The 12,677-nt window shown below is 37.5% G+C and overlaps 1 protein-coding gene across 1 annotated transcript in view; it reads right to left on the bottom strand.

Moving 5' to 3' along the window:
* The window catches only part of LOC135476449 (golgin subfamily A member 3-like), a 37,718-nt gene extending 26,862 nt beyond the window's left edge, over positions 1 to 10,856 (bottom strand). The window contains exon 1 of the mRNA XM_064756478.1: positions 10,815 to 10,856. The gene's annotated coding sequence lies outside the window, so the exon portion shown is untranslated. The remainder of the gene's footprint in view (positions 1 to 10,814) is intronic.
* Between the last annotated feature and the right edge of the window lie 1,821 nt (positions 10,857 to 12,677).

The raw sequence follows: 12,677 nt of genomic DNA, 5'->3' as shown, positions 1-12,677 counted from the left end.
TCCAAATATTAACTGAATGAAGAGCTCTTTAATATGGTATCCCTTCTCAACCATTTTTCTTCTCATTAGCACAACACTTTCTGCAAATTTTTCTTGGTAGAAATGGTCTTCAAGCAAAACTTTATTTAAATGATTGGAAAATACTATCTGGATCAGTTTAACAAAGCAACAAAAAAATGTTTAGTTTAAGGTATACAGCCGACAGTTGGTATAACAGTCTGTCATAAACCAGACTGAGGGAACAAGGAATGCTTGATGGCTGCTCATAGCTGGGCCTGCGGTTTTACAAAACAAAATTCCATTTTGTGGTTGCTTAATTGTCTAACTTCATTAGTTGTCCTGTACACAAATAGCCTAAACTTGCTGGCGTCTTGATAAAATACAACAAATTCTGTTTAGCAAAGTTTGGTCCTCTCGCACAAATATTTATTATCATCTCTGCAAAGGCGGTTATGTTTATGCCAGTGTTTATGTGCATTTACTTGTATGTCAGTGTCTGTATGTCTGTATGTCAGTGTCTGTATGTCTGTATGTCAGTGTCTGTATGTCTGTATGTCAGTGTCTGTATGTCAGTGTCTGTATGTCTGTATGTCAGTGTCTGTATGTCTGTATGTCAGTGTCTGTATATCAGTGTCTGTATGTCTGTATGTCAGTGTCTGTATGTCTGTATGTCAGTGTCTGTATGTCTGTATGTCAGTGTCTGTATGTCAGTGTCTGTATGTCAGTGTCTGTATGTCAGTGTCTGTATGTCAGTGTCTGTATGTCTGTATGTCAGTGTCTGTATGTCTGTATGTCAGTGTATGTATGTCAGTGTCTGTATGTCAGTGTCTGTATGTCTGTATGTCAGTGTCTGTATGTCAGTGTCTGTATGTCAGTGTCAGTGTCTTTATGTCAGTGTCTGTATGTCAGTGTCTGTATGTCTGTATGTCAATGTCTGTATGTCAGTATGTCAGTATGTCAGTGTCTGTATGTCTGTATGTCAGTGTCTGTATGTCAGTGTCTGTATGTCTGTATGTCAGTGTCTATGTCTGTATGTCAGTGTCTGTATGTCTGTATGTCAGTGTCTGTATGTCAGTGTCTGTATGTCTGTATGTCAGTGTCTGTATGTCAGTGTCTGTATGTCAGTGTCTGTATGTCTATATCAGTGTCTTTATGTCAGGGTCTGTATGTCAGTGTCTGTATGTCTGTATGTCAATGTCTGTATGTCAGTATGTCTGTATGTCAGTGTCTGTATGTCTGTATGTCAGTGTCTGTATGTCAGTGTCTGTATGTCTGTATGTCAGTGTCTATGTCTGTATGTCAGTGTCTGTATGTCTGTATGTCAGTGTCTGTATGTCAGTGTCTGTATGTCTGTATGCCAGTGTCTATGTCTATGTCAGTGTCTGTATGTCTGCATGTCAGTGTCTGTATGTCAGTGTCTGTATGTCTGTATGTCAGTGTCTGTATGTCTGTATGTCAGTGTCTGTATGTCTGTCCGTCATCAACTTTATGGAAAAAGTTACGTGCATGTGGGGATTTGAATGGAATTTTCCGCCCAGACTCCCCATGGGCTAAAGACCCTTTCATCAAATTTTGGTGGGACTTACCTAAATGACGTTAAATATTATTTGTGATGCTGAAACATACAATTTTCCAGCAGAATATCACCCCATGTTCCAAGCAATCCTCAAAACACCTTTCTAAAATCATTAGAATTCTCAGGGTCAGGAAAAATGGGCACGTTAGTCATGGACAAAATGACCCTAAATGGTCATTTAGGGTATTTAAGCTTTCGTAGAGCTTTGCACTGTCAGCCTTCTAATTTAATTTAACACCATTCTCAAATCTGTATGACATGTACACATATGAAAGAGGTTACTTTACTGAGTGAGGAAAACACTGCAGGCAGGGGAATTTCTAAAATCTGAATGAGGGCCAGTGATTCCAAGACAGGTTACAGCCACCACCCCACCCCCCACCTCCACCCCCGGCCCCCGTGGCCAGGACAACAATTCAAACTAACGCAAACATACAGGTACAATATATCATAAGACTGAGGGGCGATATCCTCTGCATAAATCATTTTCAATATTTCAAGAGCACACTTGCTCGGAGCTTCAAAAACTAACCACAGTGGGCTGTAAATATCTGTATGCCCAGTCCACATCCACACACTGTCCTTAGGCTTATTAGAGCACAACTGATATCATTTTAAAAAAAAAAAAAAAAATCATTACCTCGCAAACTGTCAAGCCAAGACGAAAAATGCATATTGATTTCAGGCCAGATCAATTAAATTTTTTACCCATGCAAGATACAATATACATGTACTTGGTGTGTATGAGTCTGTACATATAACCATAGATGAACACAGGCTGCCACATACTGTACTTCACAGCATGTGAGCAGTTTGTAGAAATTATAATTATAGCCCAAATATTCTTCACACATTTATTACAATCTCTTAAATCTGCATTTAATATGAATACATGTATTTATATATATATATATATATATATATATATATATATATATATATATATATATATAGAAAGGTATCTTCATGGGAGATGTGTTTTCAAATTTATACCAAACAATATGCTTCACGACATGTCAGGAGCCAGCAGAAATTCTATTAACCTGTATATTGTTTCCAGTATGAAATATGCTACAAACTCTAAAAGCTGCAACCCATCCCCATGGAGTCTTAACTTATGCAAGGCAAGAGTGCATTTTCAAACTATTTCACCATTCTCAAAATAGTCGACACACTGATTGATAAAATGGTGTGTCAGAATGGTTTAAATGCATTCTACAAAGGCCACAGTTGAATTACAACAGCATTTTTTTTATTTCTAAATTCAGCCTGTCCACACATGTACATCCATCCATGATAGACATGAGCCTCTCCCTTGGTTCCACAGGTCAGTTTTGCACAAAATAGAAAGGAAGTAACTATGAGAATGAAAGTTATTAGTTATTTATATTCAGGCTATTATATGTTTTTGTCATCATCAGAAAATATGTACAATAAATAACACAAACTGTCACTCTTCTAAGTTTTAGGACAGATACTGGTAGAGCAGAAAGCCCCAAAATAATTACACTTACCTCCCTTTTTTTTCAGAAAAGATACATACCCTATTTATTCCCGTAACAAATACATCTACATGTGTATTGGCCATAAAAGCCCAGACCACATATCCCAAAAATTAAATGAATTACAGCACAAATTTCTTGATCATGGCATAAATATAGAAGCCGACTGAAACATAGATTGACAACTAGACCTTTAATACTCATTCATTTATTTATTGGATTGGTGTTTTATGCAGAACTCAAGACTATTTCACTTATATGATGGCGGCCAGCATTATAGTGTGGAGGAAACCGGGCAGAGCCCAGAGGGAAACCCACGAACATCCGCAGGTTGCCGCCAGATCCTCAATACTCATAGTTACTTTCCTTCTATTTTATAAATCTCTCTTATTTCCAACCCATGTCTCCGCAAACAAATAAAGGCAAAGTGGATGACAAGCAGAAAAACATCCCCTGGCAGGATGAAGAATTCGGCACTTGTATTTAATTATTCAAAGATCTCTTCCCCCCTCCCCCCTTCCCCCTCACAAAAGTACAAGCAGTTGCCTTGTGTCTGACAAAAAAGCCACATAAAACCTATGTATAATGGGATGTTAAAAGAGCTCAAGCTTTTTCTCATCGCTCAATTATTCAGGTGATTTTAGGCATACATGAGACTTTAAAAGCAACATATACTCTGCATCCAGTTAAAGCTGGCATACTTTATCTCCACGACACGCCATTTGAATCTACCCATTCTATGCTCTGTCAAAGGACACCTGGTTTTCTGACACAAGTACAAAGTGATGTCATCTGAGCTACTGAAAGCTCAAAACAAGCAGAATATCTTGGAAAAGGGTACGAATTTTCATTGGTCAAAGTGGAGGAGTGCTTTTATGAAAATTCACGTAATGTGGAAATAGACAAGGTTTCGACTAACCAGTTTCGCATTTTCAACAAAGCCAAAACTACTTCCGCAATACTTGGCTTCCCCAATTACACAAAAGGGAACCACAAATAGTCTCTGTACTTAAAACCTTATCTGTGTATGAACAAATTTGTTAAAATTGGGCCTTATCCACCTTCCTGCTTATCCATGCACCTTCAGACCCAGTAACTTCACAACATCATCACAACATTACGGCTTCCATTTGTCATTCTGGATTACATGAATGTTCATTAGGTAACTATATCAGATTTGTGGGCCCTTCCATCAGACGTAGTAGACAGAAGGCTATGGACCTCTGCATCAAGAGAGTAGACAGAAGGCTATGGGCCTCTGCATCAAGAGAGTAGACAGAAGGCTATGGGCCTCTGCATCAAGAGAGTAGACAGAAGGCTATGGGCCTCTGCATCAAGAGAGTAGACAGAAGGCTATGGGCCTCTGCATCAAGACAGTAGACAGAAGGCTGTGGACCTCTGCATCAGGAGAGTAGATAGAAGGCTATGGACCTCTGCATCAAGACAGTAGACAGAAGGCTATGGACCTCTGCATCAGGAGAGTAGACAGAAGGCTATGGGCCTTCTGACAGAAGCCACGCCATACATGTTCTCCACAGGGTATACCACTGATCTTTCAATTACTTATAGTCATCAAGGCCTAGTGGCATGACCTAGCAACGGCAAGACTGGCATGACCTAGCAACGGCAAGACTGGCATGGCCTAGCAATGGCAAGACTGGCATGACCTAGCAACGGCAAGACTGGCTGACCTGGCAACGTCCAGGCTGCCATTTCTTCTAAAGTAATTGACTTGTTTACCTGTTGCTGGGTGAAACTTGAGTGCAAATTGTTGTAATGAATTGAAGAATTCAACAAAAAGCATAATTTTTCAACACCACTCCTAGAAGTTAAGGTAAATGACCTAAAAAAAGCATTATCAGAGACAAGAAGATGTCCGAAAATATTAATTTTGGTTCTGAACTTACATTTCTCCAGTAGGAGATATCCTACCACTCTGCCATCCAAACAGATCATAAAACACCTTTCTCTTTCTTACGGACTAAAAGAACTCTCAAAATCAGCCAAAATGGTAACTTAAGTTAAGGATACAATTAGAGGGCATTTCCTGTACGTTGAATAAAGAACAGAGAGTTTGTTCTTATTTAATCTGACCAGACAATGTCTAAAATAATTCCATACTGTACCAACATGCCCACCGCATTAAGAATATGGAGAAAACAGACACTGAACTTGAGTTTCGAAACAACTACAAATTTTCACATTTGGCCTATTTTCATATAATGCTTACATAAGTTATCATATATTTGTATACATATACAGATTTCTTTTGAATCTGACAGAAATATTCTGTTCTCAGGATCATTTCACATGCACAATACAGGTGGGTTAGCGGCCAATTACTGGATTGCCAGCACAGAACTGTAAGCCAGGTAGACACAGGACTACAGGTCAGCACAGCCTACATCCTTATACACTGAACATGTGCATACAAAGGTAGTCCACAGCAAACCCACACCCAGAATATATACAACTCTGGGATAATTTGCTCAGAACAGTCAAATCCAGAGAATATTTAATTAAGATAACATAAATACTGCAGCTAAAACTGCTAAAACAAAACTGTTCATATTAACTACCATCCAAACTGTTCCATAACTAAATATCTGAGCTATAATTAATTGGTCATCAAGTCATGAAATTTGCATTTAGCTATTTATTTGATTTGTATATTAACAGTGTAAGTCCAAGCCCAGTATTGAACCCGCACCTTGTACAGTTGCTGCTTGGTCACTTCAGCTTCATTAATGATTCCATGCCAGGTTATTGTACCCCAGTATAATTATGAACAACATTAAAATACCCTTTCCAATAGCCAATTGGGTATTATCAGATTTCAGCATATCAAAAAAAAACAAAAACAAAAAAAAAACAATATGATTAACTATTCAGGTATCAATATTTCAAAATTATTATTATTATTGCGGTCACTTTGAGTTCAAGTCCAGCTCATGCTGGCTTCCTCTCCGCTCGTATGTGTGAAGGTCTGCCACCAACCTGCAGATAGTCACGGGTTTCCCCTGGGCTCTGCCCGGTTTCCTCCCACCATAATGCTGGTCGTCGTATAAGTGAAATATTCTTGAGTACGGCGTAAAACATCAATCAAATAAATAAATCAAAATTATTCACATTTAACTCAGGCTAAAAGAGTACTAAAAAAATAACCAAAAGAGTTGAACTCAATCAAGCACAAATTCATATTTTATAATATTATATATTATATATATATATGTCAGAGAAATGAATGGTTTCAAAAATATGTTTTTACTCGCTATATCCTTGATAAAATAACACCACATATCAGTCTTAATATCAGATCATTTCAGGACGATAATCTTTGGGTACACCAAGCACATACATATAGGTGGGCTAAGTCAGTATATCCCCAATATATGCGTAACACATAAGAAATCATGGCCATGTACATGTAGTTCATGTGAAGAGACAGCACCTGACTCATGTTTATGTCCACTGAAAGACTACCATTCAAAGTATTTTAAACAGGCATTAAATATTTTTTTAGACTTTTTGCAACCCAGTAATAGTTTAATGAAACTTCGTCCTGACATGGTTTTAGCACATCACTATTATCAAGATCAAGGTGATGTCGCGTTTACTTGAGCTCTCTAACATCAAAGGTATTTTCCGTGTAATAGTCCAAGCACTAGTCTATGGCAGATCAAAGTTGAGGACTTCAGTGATGAAGGCCCACGTGATAAATATCTTTCTCAGAAATTCGACATATATATTCTGTAAATACGGACATTTTTTCCACTGCTTGAACTGTTGATACAGCAGGCCTACTATATCATTTACAAGGAACTCCAGCAACCCTGTTTAAATACCCGGGATATTCCTATCTCTGGTCGTAGCCTCCTGAGTGGTTGTGCTGGTGATTTTGAGCCCAATTAAATGTTTACAAAATTACAATAAGATTGTTGTACAACTAGATTCATGCTCAATTCTTATACAAATGGAAGTAAGTCTAAGCCCCACCGGGGCTGCATGATCAAGGCAATCGACTGTCGCTGGATTTTACGCTTCAATTTTGTTGTAGTACATGAACTCTAAGACAAGAGCAGTGTGCTAATCTAGTTATCGCAGATGTCAGAGAAAGCATCTCGATTGGCTTGAACAGCATTTCAATAATTTGACTGTATTTTATAAAAGAAAACAGAAAAAAACATCCCTTGCATGAGATAAAGACAAAGGATTCAAATTTAAATTATTCAGTTCTAAAAAATTCATCGAAATAAAATTATATCAAGATTTAATTAATGTTAAGTGTTGTCCGGTCTTCTCATTCCCACAAACCTTCGGCATTCCTATATTTAGCAATATCTCTGATATTTGTTATTTAGAAACTGTTGACTGAACGCTACAATGAACGACGAGAAATGTAACTGTACAACTTGAACAGCATGTCTAAGTAGGCCTCAGGTGTATTGGGGAGATGAATGTGGTTTGAGGTGAGACAGTATGCTACTGAACTTATTGTCTGATATCATTTGTGATACTGTCATTCAATATTACACAGCTCCTAAACGAACTGATTTTACATGTGCCATGGTGCGTAAATGATATAGACCTACCTCACAGCACTTTGTGAAATGGGCCTTCGGCTGCAAGTGACTAAAGCGTTGTAAACAATCTCAAAACGATGGCTTATTCAGCAGTTCTGACTTATTGTATGTCATGTCATGGAAAGTTCTCAAGATGGGTGCCTCAATACACACCAGCCAGTGAAATCTCATTACAATAATAAAGTATGATACTTCTCAGAAAGCCTGAGTAGCCTGCTATCGATTAAAACATGTTTTAGCCAGGTACTGTCTTGTCCTTTAAATATTAACTAATTAGTTAAATAACTCCACCATATGTGACTTTCCAACTCCCGAAATATCTGTGCTACAATTTAATTAACTGCTTAAGGTTCTAATTGAAACCATGAACCCTCATTGTTTTTAGTTTAGAATTTAGGTCAATGTGATGCAGCACCTCAGTTTAATGGTCTCTGTATAGATGTATAGACCAGCAGATTGTTCAAACTCACTACTTTAAATCTGGGCCACATGTGAATACTGCTGGAAAAAGAAATGGTGAGAACTGCCATTTACTTGTGAAGCTCACAGCCGGTCATGCAGTATAACACTGTATGTGTAGCCCTAAGCCTATGTGTAACCTGACCACACCCAGTACCTCTATACCTTCACACCACTCTATCCCATATCACTTTACACAGCACTGTATTAATCAGTTGTTATACTTTTTCATTCACCTGTTGTTTTCAAACGTTAAACTGCTCAGCATCACATAATACACCATACAGAAAGTGGAACCATTATTATTCTCATTATTTGTATGAAGAAATATACACATAAATGTGATTTCATTCCAAACATTTTAGACAGGCTGTGAAGGGACAGAGTCTGGCTGAACATATGGAGATTTGGAAACTTTATTCTACAAATTACAAAAGTCAACATCCTTTTTTTGTAGGTTAAATTTATACAAATCCATTAAATTTAAAAGAACCTGCATAAAAAAAAATTATTTAAAACATTTTACCAGAGGTGAACTGGTAGAACACTGGTGATCGTCAATGTTGATTCTTTAAAATGAAAATGGGATTTTACTGGTTTAATTCCATCTTCTTCATATACAAAAGATACACAGATCACAATCAAATTTCCTCACAATCCAAATTATGTGTAGTAATTCATCACAAAAATTCCTCTTGATCCCATAAATATTGGTAGATAAAAATTGTCATTTTTGGCAGTTACCATGACAACAGTAAATATAATATGTGACATGAACCAGTCAAAAGCCAACTCTTGTTAGTTGCTTTCACACAACTATAATCACAGAGTAGTAAGGTCGTTTTTAAAGATTCACAAACAATGGCAAGTCACAGAAAATTCTAAATAAATTTACACAATAAAGGTACATGTATATACCCTTGATTCCTGGTTGCTATGGCAACAAAAATTATTGTCAGCCAAAATATGAATATCAAACTTAAATTGAAGATCGCAATGCTACAATTGAAAACTACTGTGTTTGCCAAGAAACAGTTAACAAAGATTCATTTAATTTTGAAGAATATGTTAATATGTGCATAACTGAATCAATTCCTAGAGCTGTCAAGTTTTGCATAATTCCCAAAAACTTGAAAAGATTTGAAGTCATACACTAAAAAAAAAAAATCAACACACCAAACTGGACATGTTTATTTTTAAGGACACGTTTGATTTAAAATGAAACTTTAAAACCTTAATATGTTTGATATTACTAGGTACATGCACTTCTATGTTCTCTTTAGAGACCATGATAATTAAAACAGAACACTTTTGTCCCAATCATTTTCCTTCATACACTGCAATGGACAAATACAAATGTGTGATTCTGTTTTAATTTATCTGTTTGTAACCATACTGTTCTCCAACTCCCTAACACAATGTAAAGATATGTGACTTTCATTTCATCATAAATGGCATTTCACATCTTTTAAGCCCTTGCACCTGATAATTTATTTGGCATATTGACTTTGACTAATACCCTTTTATACATTTACCAGACTCATTCAAATAACTCTACTCACTAAAGTTCAGTGCCACACTGAAGACTATTTCACTTACATGACGCTTGCCAGTATTAGGGGTGAAGGAAATTGGAGTGTCCCAAGTCCATCTAGATGGACTTTTGTGCTATTTTAAAATTCTGACATTCATCAAAACACTCAGACCATTCCTGACTCTCAAAAAAATTGACGCAGATTTCCAAAATCCAACTCAATGAAACTGATCTCACTGAGGTCTGCGCTGACTGCACCCAAAGTTACATGTACTAAAAATGCAATTTCTTTTTTATGGATTTCTGAGTTGAATTAAGAAAAGTTGTGCTTGTGCTACTTCAGACAGGATAGTATTCAAGGTTCCATTGGAAAATTACACAGAAATCAGCACATAAGGTGAGTTAGAATGCCAATGAGTGGGAAGGAGGCGAGAGTTTGAAATCAGCACTATGTTTACCGAGAGCACGGAATTCGTCTGTGTTCAGATGAATGTCAGAATTTTAAAATAGCACACTGAGCAGTTAATCCATCCAGATCCATTGAGGTGGCCTAAGTAAATGACTGACTTTTAACAAGCGACAAACTTTCCCCCCTGAGATTCAGATTTCCTTCCTGTTCACTGTGCCACACGTGATCTCCAATGAATTCATGTGTAAGATCAGTTTTAATGGTCATGCATGTGATCACTAATGTCCACTTATTTCCAGGAAGAACACGAAAATTAATTTAATACAATAGAATACAGAGAAACTATATCATCATGACGTAAAATTTTGTCAGCTTGATACTCGTGTGACAGACCTATCCCTGTCTACTGATTGTGTACATTCTTACATTTCACACTTTATGCACAAAATATAAAGTCTGACAAAGGAAGGGCTTCTCCTTTTCAAGCATCCAAAGACATCCTCTTAAATGGGAAAAGGAATTCAGAATATTGAAGCCGTACGTAAAGATCACAACATAGTGAACAACTGTTTACAATGTGTCACATGTGTTGTTGGTGGCAGACTAAAAATGTAAACTTCATCAGTTCAAGTTGGGTGTTGCGAAAGTTATGCAGATTGGTTATCGAGCAACACTAAGGCTTGACAGACCATCAGAAATGACGAGAAATGTCAATGTGTGTATTAAAAGTTTTCTAGCATAAAATAATTACCATAAGCTCTGGGTGTATCCGAAAACCGCAGACTCTGACAGCTTTGACGCGTGTCTGTTGACTCGCTTCAACAAGCATCCACAGGCTGAGAGGTTAACAGTAGGCGAAATGTGTCTGACCTAGGACTAGCACGCAACCAACGCCTACTTTTTTCTAAGCCACTGTTTCGGCACTGCATATGTTCGGATTTTTCACGAAATTTTTAAATTCAAATATATTCAAACTATGACACTACTAAGCTAGTCAAGGCGTACCATTGGTGCTTGTGGTTATCAGCAAATGTGCAAGTTCTCTGGATAAAAATGTTCCGTATTTCTTGCATGATTTCATTTATTCACATCATGCATGCATGATACAGATATAAATATAGAATGTAGTATAGCTTAATAAAAGAGGAACAACAAAATTTATATGCTTCCAAGCGTTTGTTTGGCAATGCATAAAAAATATACACTTCCTTTCACATGTACATATTTGTTCTGCATACACATAAGTGTGGCTTTGAATAATACAGTAGCTTTTAAAAGGATAAAGAACGATTGGTGGGGGGTCCAGGTGAAGAGAGGCACCCAGACAGTAAAAGTGTGCTTAGAAGTTCCGGAAAACGGAAGCTGCCTCGTTCTCGTGCACTTGCGTGAAAGCAACGTTGAACGGCCATGTTGCATGTGCGCTGAGAAACTTGCAAAAGAAAGCAGCGCTTAAAGCCGATAAGAAGGGGTAAGACTGTCTGTGCTGCGTAGTAAATGAGAGATCTAAGTACCGATGTAATTAGATCTCTGTATTTTCAGCTTATCTGAATGGGATGTCGTTGGACTAAATTATTGGTGTCTTCTAGACATCTTTACAAAGCATTCAAAACAACATCGATGGGCAAGGTTTATCGCTTATTTTCTTAGCATGCGGCGTCTTTTTTTCGCATCTTTTAAACCACTCAGCACTCGTGGTGGAGTCCTACAAGCTGGTGGCTTAAATAGCATGGATTTTAAGATCGCTAAATTTACTAACTGCAGACATATTCGGATGCCATTGGTAACCATGTCTGAAGAGGAAACAAAAAAAAAAAAAAACAGGAGTCACTTTACAAAACCTTAATTTATGCTTCTTGTAACTTTTTGTTCTGTGTAAAATATGCCGTCCAGGTTATAGCAGTGACACGAATTACTGTAACAAAAAAATCATGAGAAACTTCATTTCGGGAGTTTTGTGAAAGCAAACCACTGTCCAAGACCACACCAGACCAGAGACAGCGTGCCATCACTTTTGGTAGTTATAAAATTTGTTATTGTGTCCAGTGTGTGTCATTGACACACTTGTCACAAGTTCATTGTGAAAAGCAGATATGATTTAGCTTCACGAATCTGGCTCAACTAACGTGGCCAGTAGACAGAGCCACACTGACTTCTGGTGTCATAAAAGATGTCCAAAACGTTCTGTGAATATCGGCTGCAGAACATTAGGTTTTTTAACAATGTTATTTTGTCCTGAACTGCGTAAAACTGGTTTCTGTGAAGATACAACATGTAAAGGGGTGCTTCAAAACAAACATGCACTTTTCCCACTCCAATGTGTATTATTCCGTTCACATGACCAAACTTTAAACCGGCTCAAATCTGAACCGGTTTAAATTGTTTTAAGCTAGATCAGGGTTTTGCCTGTTCACACAGGCACATTCTAGCTGGTTTAGTAATTACAACATCATTCTGACCTCCATGTACCCAGGGCATTTAATCTAGTTACCGTGGAGTATAAAGTAGAATAGCGAGTTCCTCTGGGATCATTGCAGGCGTGGGTGAAGCAGACCATCTAGCTCAGTACGGTAGTACATTGTGAAATCTGCTGTGAGCTTCACTCGTGGAGCTAAAA

The sequence above is a fragment of the Liolophura sinensis genome, chromosome 10 (genome assembly GCF_032854445.1).
Source record: "Liolophura sinensis isolate JHLJ2023 chromosome 10, CUHK_Ljap_v2, whole genome shotgun sequence".
Lineage (NCBI taxonomy): Eukaryota > Metazoa > Mollusca > Polyplacophora > Chitonida > Chitonidae > Liolophura > Liolophura sinensis.
Note: the sequence above shows the minus strand (reverse complement) of the source record. Positions and strands in the feature narration are given on the sequence as shown.